Source organism: Bacillus rossius, chromosome 1 (assembly GCF_032445375.1).
Source record: "Bacillus rossius redtenbacheri isolate Brsri chromosome 1, Brsri_v3, whole genome shotgun sequence".
NCBI lineage: Eukaryota > Metazoa > Arthropoda > Insecta > Phasmatodea > Bacillidae > Bacillus > Bacillus rossius.
The window spans coordinates 91772035-91778034 of record NC_086330.1 but is presented as its reverse complement, the minus strand read 5'-3'; the positions used below and the strand labels follow the sequence as shown (position 1 = coordinate 91778034).

Below are 6000 nucleotides of genomic sequence, written 5' to 3'. Positions count from 1 at the left end.
GCTTGATTATTTCGCGAAAAATGCCCCACTTATTTGTCAACCAGACATAGTACCAATAACAACAAAATAAAGATGTTGAAAATTTTCGAGGATCTGTGGTGACGTCTTAGTGGCGTACGACAATCTTGAGGTGGGTGCCAGGGAAATGGCGGTAAATGTCGCGCTGCTCCGCCGGCAACACCGCGAACCGGCAACACCGCGCGCCCGGCGGCAGACGCGACAGCAACGCTTCTCCCGGCGGCCACAGCAGCTCCGCGCACAGCCTTTTCGCGCCCTCGGGTGAGTACTGTCTAGCGCCCCGCGCCCTCTTCCCTCGTGCGACGAGTAGCACGGTCACAGTCACCGGTACTTCGCACAAACCTTCCGTTTCAGCATATTTACCCCCTTTACGTACTGTAATGATCGGAGACCTGCTTGCGTATATCAATCACTATACATTTGAGTAATTTTTTTTTATAAATCATGTGTCTTCGATGCACCCTAAAGCAACGAAAATCCATAAGAACCAACCATATGCAATCCGGACAAAAGGTAAAAAGTGGCAGCTGGAAATGAACGAAAGACACTGGTTTGTTTTTGCACCTAGTCTAGTGCCAAAAAAAAAAAAAAAGCGAATGTTTCAGGTGTCTAGTTAGGGTGAGTCAAGGACTTTCAGGAGCACAATCGAGTACAGTAAAGCTCATCTCATCGACCACGTGCATAATCAATTTTAAAACAAATTTGGCGAAACATTTCCAAGTGTGTTGAAATCTTAACAAACACAGGAGCTTATGCAGAATTTAATCTCGGAGATATGGTTGGATTGGGAATGAGAGGGGGTGGGGGGAAATCGAATCTTTTGCCCGCAGTTTGCTTCCAAGTTTCTTACTTTTGTTGGTGGGAATGATAAATTTTTATATATTTTTAAGGAATTCTGGGGAGGGGGATACATTTGGACAAGATATTTCTCAAAATACCGTGATAACTTCCAGTTCATTTTGTTGGCAGAATAATTATGAACATGGCCTTGTTATTTTAATGTTCTGTAACAGTTATAAACCCTTTAATCGTGTATTTTTCGCGACTTTCAGACCAGCTTTGTGTTGAAACTTTGTAGCTTTGTCTGTGCTTTGTGGTTGGCTGGGTTTACTTCAAGTACATGTCTTTTGTCAGCACACCAATCATAGCCACCCAGTGCGGAAGCAAACGCGTCCTGAATGGCATGGACAAACACGGCAATTGCTTTTCTTGAAGACGGCCACCAATTACAAGAGAACCATCGCTAGCGCAGGCATACCTTATTGTAGTCTAATGAGCGATCAGATTTTTTCGCGAAAAATACATGCCCCTAATGATTACCACCGACTATAAATGATTACCACCGACTATAAGTCTTCTTGGCCATTGCTCATTGCTAATAAAGGAAGTACCAAGCGAAATTGAACGCAGTGTTTGAGATTATAGTTAGCAGTCACATTTGCCCACGAAATACAACTGTGTAAGTAGACGCACGAGGACTTCCGGAGTCATTCAATAGCAACGTGAACTTGAAGCACGAATACGTCTGCTTTACAGATCTCTTGATGCGTTCTGCACGACTCTGAGCCAGGAATAAACTAGAGAGGAGCAGTGTGTTTGGATTGTCCAACAGGTGGCAGGCACTGACATGCTAGCGGTCAATCAGCACACACTACTGGCTACAGAATATACGGGGCAGTTGATTCTAGCCTGCAGCGAATAAAATAAAAGTTTAAGTTCAGATCCCGTGGTGACCATCGCACCTTCCAGGAACAAAAGCTAGCCTATTGACATGCTCTTACGTCACGCTGTTTTGTTCATACAAAATTATTATAGTGATATAACGACACTATGCTCATGTATTTCAGTCACGCCGTGAGATCGTTATAGAATCTGCGACCAATATCGCTACATTTTTTATCGGCCCTGGTCCTTAAAATCCCTCTCTAAATATGTAAAACACGTCCCACATTAGTTATCCAAAGACCGGAAAAATTCGCGATTTCATGTCGCAATAGGCTAGACTCCAACCTCGTTCACCTTCATGCAGCTTCAGTGAATGGACCACCGTTTACGCGCAGTTGAAACCGCGAATTTTTCCTGTTTCTAATAATCTGTTTAACATATTCATAGCTTCTGTCTGCCTTTAAAGATCCCATAATTTACTTTTCTCTTCAATATTAATCGAAATCACTTCCAGTCTTTTTGTCAAATATCGCAACAGACTTCTTCCAACACCTTCCAGTACAAATATCTACGTACGTATATACATATATGTGTGTGGTATACGCCGGTTGATAAATAATGTGCACGTGAATAATTGGATTATAATTGGGTGTGATATATAATAAATGTTCCAAACAAAGAGATGAACTGTGACCGAATCATGCGTAGCCCTTGTCAAAATGCAGTTTAGTAAAATGCATGAAAGGTAGCGGGTCGGGTATAGGTCTATAAACAGGCTAGTGAAGACCAAATAGTTTATTAACAAAACGTGCTTCTTAGTGTGTAACCACCCTTGTGCAATAAACAAGCTCAGTATACAGTCCCCGGGAACGAGTAGGCGAGATCACAGTATATAAAAAATAATATAGACTATGTACTACTAGAGTTCAAAATAAAGTAAAACACAACTGAATTCATAAAACTTCCACGTAATAATGGGCTGGAGACCCATCTGTACCTGTTGTAAATGAAAAAGTAACATAGTCTCAATTTTGTTGATAATTATGGAGATACAACTTTAATTTAGTGTTTCACAGCAATGTGTTTTTAAATGTACAAAATTACACTTATCACGTTAAAATATTTTTTGATAACTTGTTACCAAAGTGTTGTCTTTGATATACAACTCAAAACAAGAGCATGACTTTAAAATAAGAGAGACGAAAAAAACTGTGTTTTTTCAGTAATACGTTGAATACGTTGAAAAAACATTGTCATAAACATGTGCTAGTTTCCATACATAAACTTCTTAAAATTGTAATATTAATTTTTAAACACTGTCAGATTTTCAGATTTTTTTTGTTTACTGACTTTTTATCAGAAGGCTACTTATAAGGAGACGTTGTCAGAAGCCCTACTTATAAGGAGACGTTCAATAACATACTGTGTTTTATTGGAAGATGGCGAAACGTTCGTGTGTTTATAAGTTTTTGAGCGTACGTAATCTATAAAGTTTTATTTGTTAGTAATTTATCCCGAGTCTGATATTTGCACACACTTACGGGGCCGAATTAAGCCATGTAGAGGCGCCTAAGCAATGAACGTCTCAGGGCCCCTCTCCCCATAGGTAGGTAGCATTTAAACCTTATATTAACACCAAATTTTAATATCTCGGCACAATTGAAGCATGTCATTTATTAAAACAAAAATATTTATAGTTAATGTAACAAAATTAAATTTATGCAATACTTGTAATTGGTGATTATAGTAAAATTACAATATTTTTTTACTAACTGTAAATCATAATTATCAATCAGTCAGAAAACAGCATTAAAAACTACTTATTTCAATATTCAATCATGTTTTAAAAACATTATCTTTTCTCAGTTTTTTTATGTGATTTCTTTCAGTATTTCTTGAAAGTCGATTTTCTCCAAGATATCATATTCAGTGGCCATTATTGCAAGTGTATTCCAACATTGTTGAACCATTCATAATATAAGACATTTTTTTATTATAAATTTCAACTTTGAAAAGCGTCGTTTGCCAATTTCATTTGTAATCGTCAGACCTCTGTGTTTTTGGAATGCTGTTATTACATTCGAAAATGTCGATTGAACCATATGAACAAAAATCAGTTTATAATATTTCTCTGCAGGCATTATTTATTTTCTGTCGTCGTAATTGTAAGATGAAGTAGGTACCTACTTGAAGTTTACCATTTCGTCTTTAAACTAAGACTCAATGTCCTCGCAATAATGTTCCCTAAACTTTTCACAATAAATCTTTAATTTCATTGTTAGTAGGGAATTAATTTCCAGGTAAGCTTCTAGGCGCTGTGACAGTAAACAACATAGCTAATATAGACAAACATGTTTCAGGTTTGAACTTATAGCCCAGGCATTTTAGGAGAAAAATCGAGTAAACCTAAAAAAAAAAAAAAAAAAATCTTTAAAATTTGGCACAGACATTCCTTTGGGTGTTAAAAATTGATCCTAAAAAGTCCCCATCTCTCAGATGCCGGCTTCATACATTTTTAAGGCAATAAGGGCGTAAGTGCCGAAATATGCATATCACGACTGTTGCGCGACTGTTCTCATGCTGTTAAATTCCTTGTGATGCATTTTTCCAATCAGGAAGTCTAGTTTAATATAGAAGTCTGCTTTTCTTGGTGGTCCTGGCGAGAGCCAGTCTGTTCTGAGTCAGAAGGAATCTCTACCGGCTCTACCACCATAAAAGTTCCGCAAACTTTTCTAAATTATAAACAATTTAAACTTCATTCACAGTCGCAAAAAATGACTGAACAAAATGAAATACATTATCTATGATTTAACGTATTCGAGTGAAATGGGGAATCCTCCAGTGTTGTTTATCATGCAAATTAAACAGTAAATAATAAATAACCAGTACTGCCAATCAGGACCAGGATGGCAGAACTGATTACTTACCAAACTAATTAATGAAATTGTGTGGAGATAATTTAAAATGAATTCTGAAATTATATTCAAATATTGCCGAGGAAGCGACAAGATTGTTTTCTGCGTATGTTAATTTCATTGAGTTTTATTTTAGAGAAATAAGTATGTACGTTATAAGCTTATAACAAGTAACTAACGTAAAAGTGTTTTTTTTTGTGAAATTATTTGTCCTTTAAAAATAAACCTAAAACCTTTGCAAAACGAAAAAGAAAACATCACATTAAAACTGCTTTGAATTTTTTTTTCTCTCATGGGCCGCGGGCCCATAATATGGTTGCCTACAAGGGCGCCCATACCCGGGGGCAGGGGGGGGCCGTGGCCCCCCCCTAGCTTTCAGGGAAGGAAAAAAAATATAGTGTAGTCAGGTGTTTTACTTTAAAGAAAATTATTTAAATTCGGTATTATGTAGAAGTGGTTCAACACGAAGATATTATTGTATATCGTTTTTTACATGTCTACTTCATTTTTTATGTTAGTTGAAGCATTAGTTTCTGCTGCTGCGATATAAGGTGTTGTGAACAGGGAGAAAACGCTGTTCAAGCGCAACGCCCGTGGCGAGTCATTCCCCTTCGTAATCCTGCCCAAGCTCACTCGATAACACAACGCAACAGATTTAGACAAGTCAGAGTTAGACGACGCGACAGTTGACATGTACTTGTAGACGGCAAAATGTTTTGCTACTTTTTCGTCATAATAATGTGTATTTTCACAAATAACATCTCAAAACAGAGATTTTTCAATAGTCTTTAGGTCTACAGTTTTATGCATCTGGTCTAGATTTAGTTTAGTGTATTCAGTCAATAAAGATAACTTAAGTGTAAATAAATCAGTGAAAAGTGTAAAGATAAAAACCATTGTTATTATGTAGTGTTTCTTAGTTTTCCTCATTCGTCACATCCGCTCAGAATATTCACAATTTTTAAGGTAAGCTAACACCTTTAAAGTTACTCAAATAAGAATTATTGTTCAGAAAAGTCTACAACGTAAAATTTATGTTGGAATTTTGAATTTAGAGGAAAACCACTTTTTCCCCTTCAAAAGTGTTTAAAGGGATAAGGATTCCGCTACCTTCAGTAGACTCGGAAGCAATTTACACTGGAATCTCGATTTTACGTACGCTCACGGTCGCTTGGATTGCATTCGTAAAATCGTTATCTTCATAAAATTTTAAACACCCCACCCCGTGAAGATACATGTTATAATTTATTGAACGGAATATATATATAATATAAAATAGTAAAAACAATGACTGCCGTCTGCCCTCTACCCTCCCCTGCGTTCCCCTTATTTTTTTTAGCATTCCACAACTTGCCTCATTGCACGAGTGATATAAAAGTGACATCACAGCGACTAAACACAG

General features: G+C 37.2%; 1 protein-coding gene across 1 annotated transcript in view; it reads left to right on the top strand.

The window, feature by feature from the left end:
• The first annotated feature begins 212 nt into the window (after nucleotides 1-212).
• Nucleotides 213-6000, top strand: part of LOC134539961 (intermembrane lipid transfer protein VPS13A-like) — a 392760-nt gene continuing 386972 nt past the window's right edge. Inside the window, exon 1 of the mRNA XM_063382355.1 lies at nucleotides 213-279. The gene's annotated coding sequence lies outside the window, so the exon portion shown is untranslated. The remainder of the gene's footprint in view (nucleotides 280-6000) is intronic.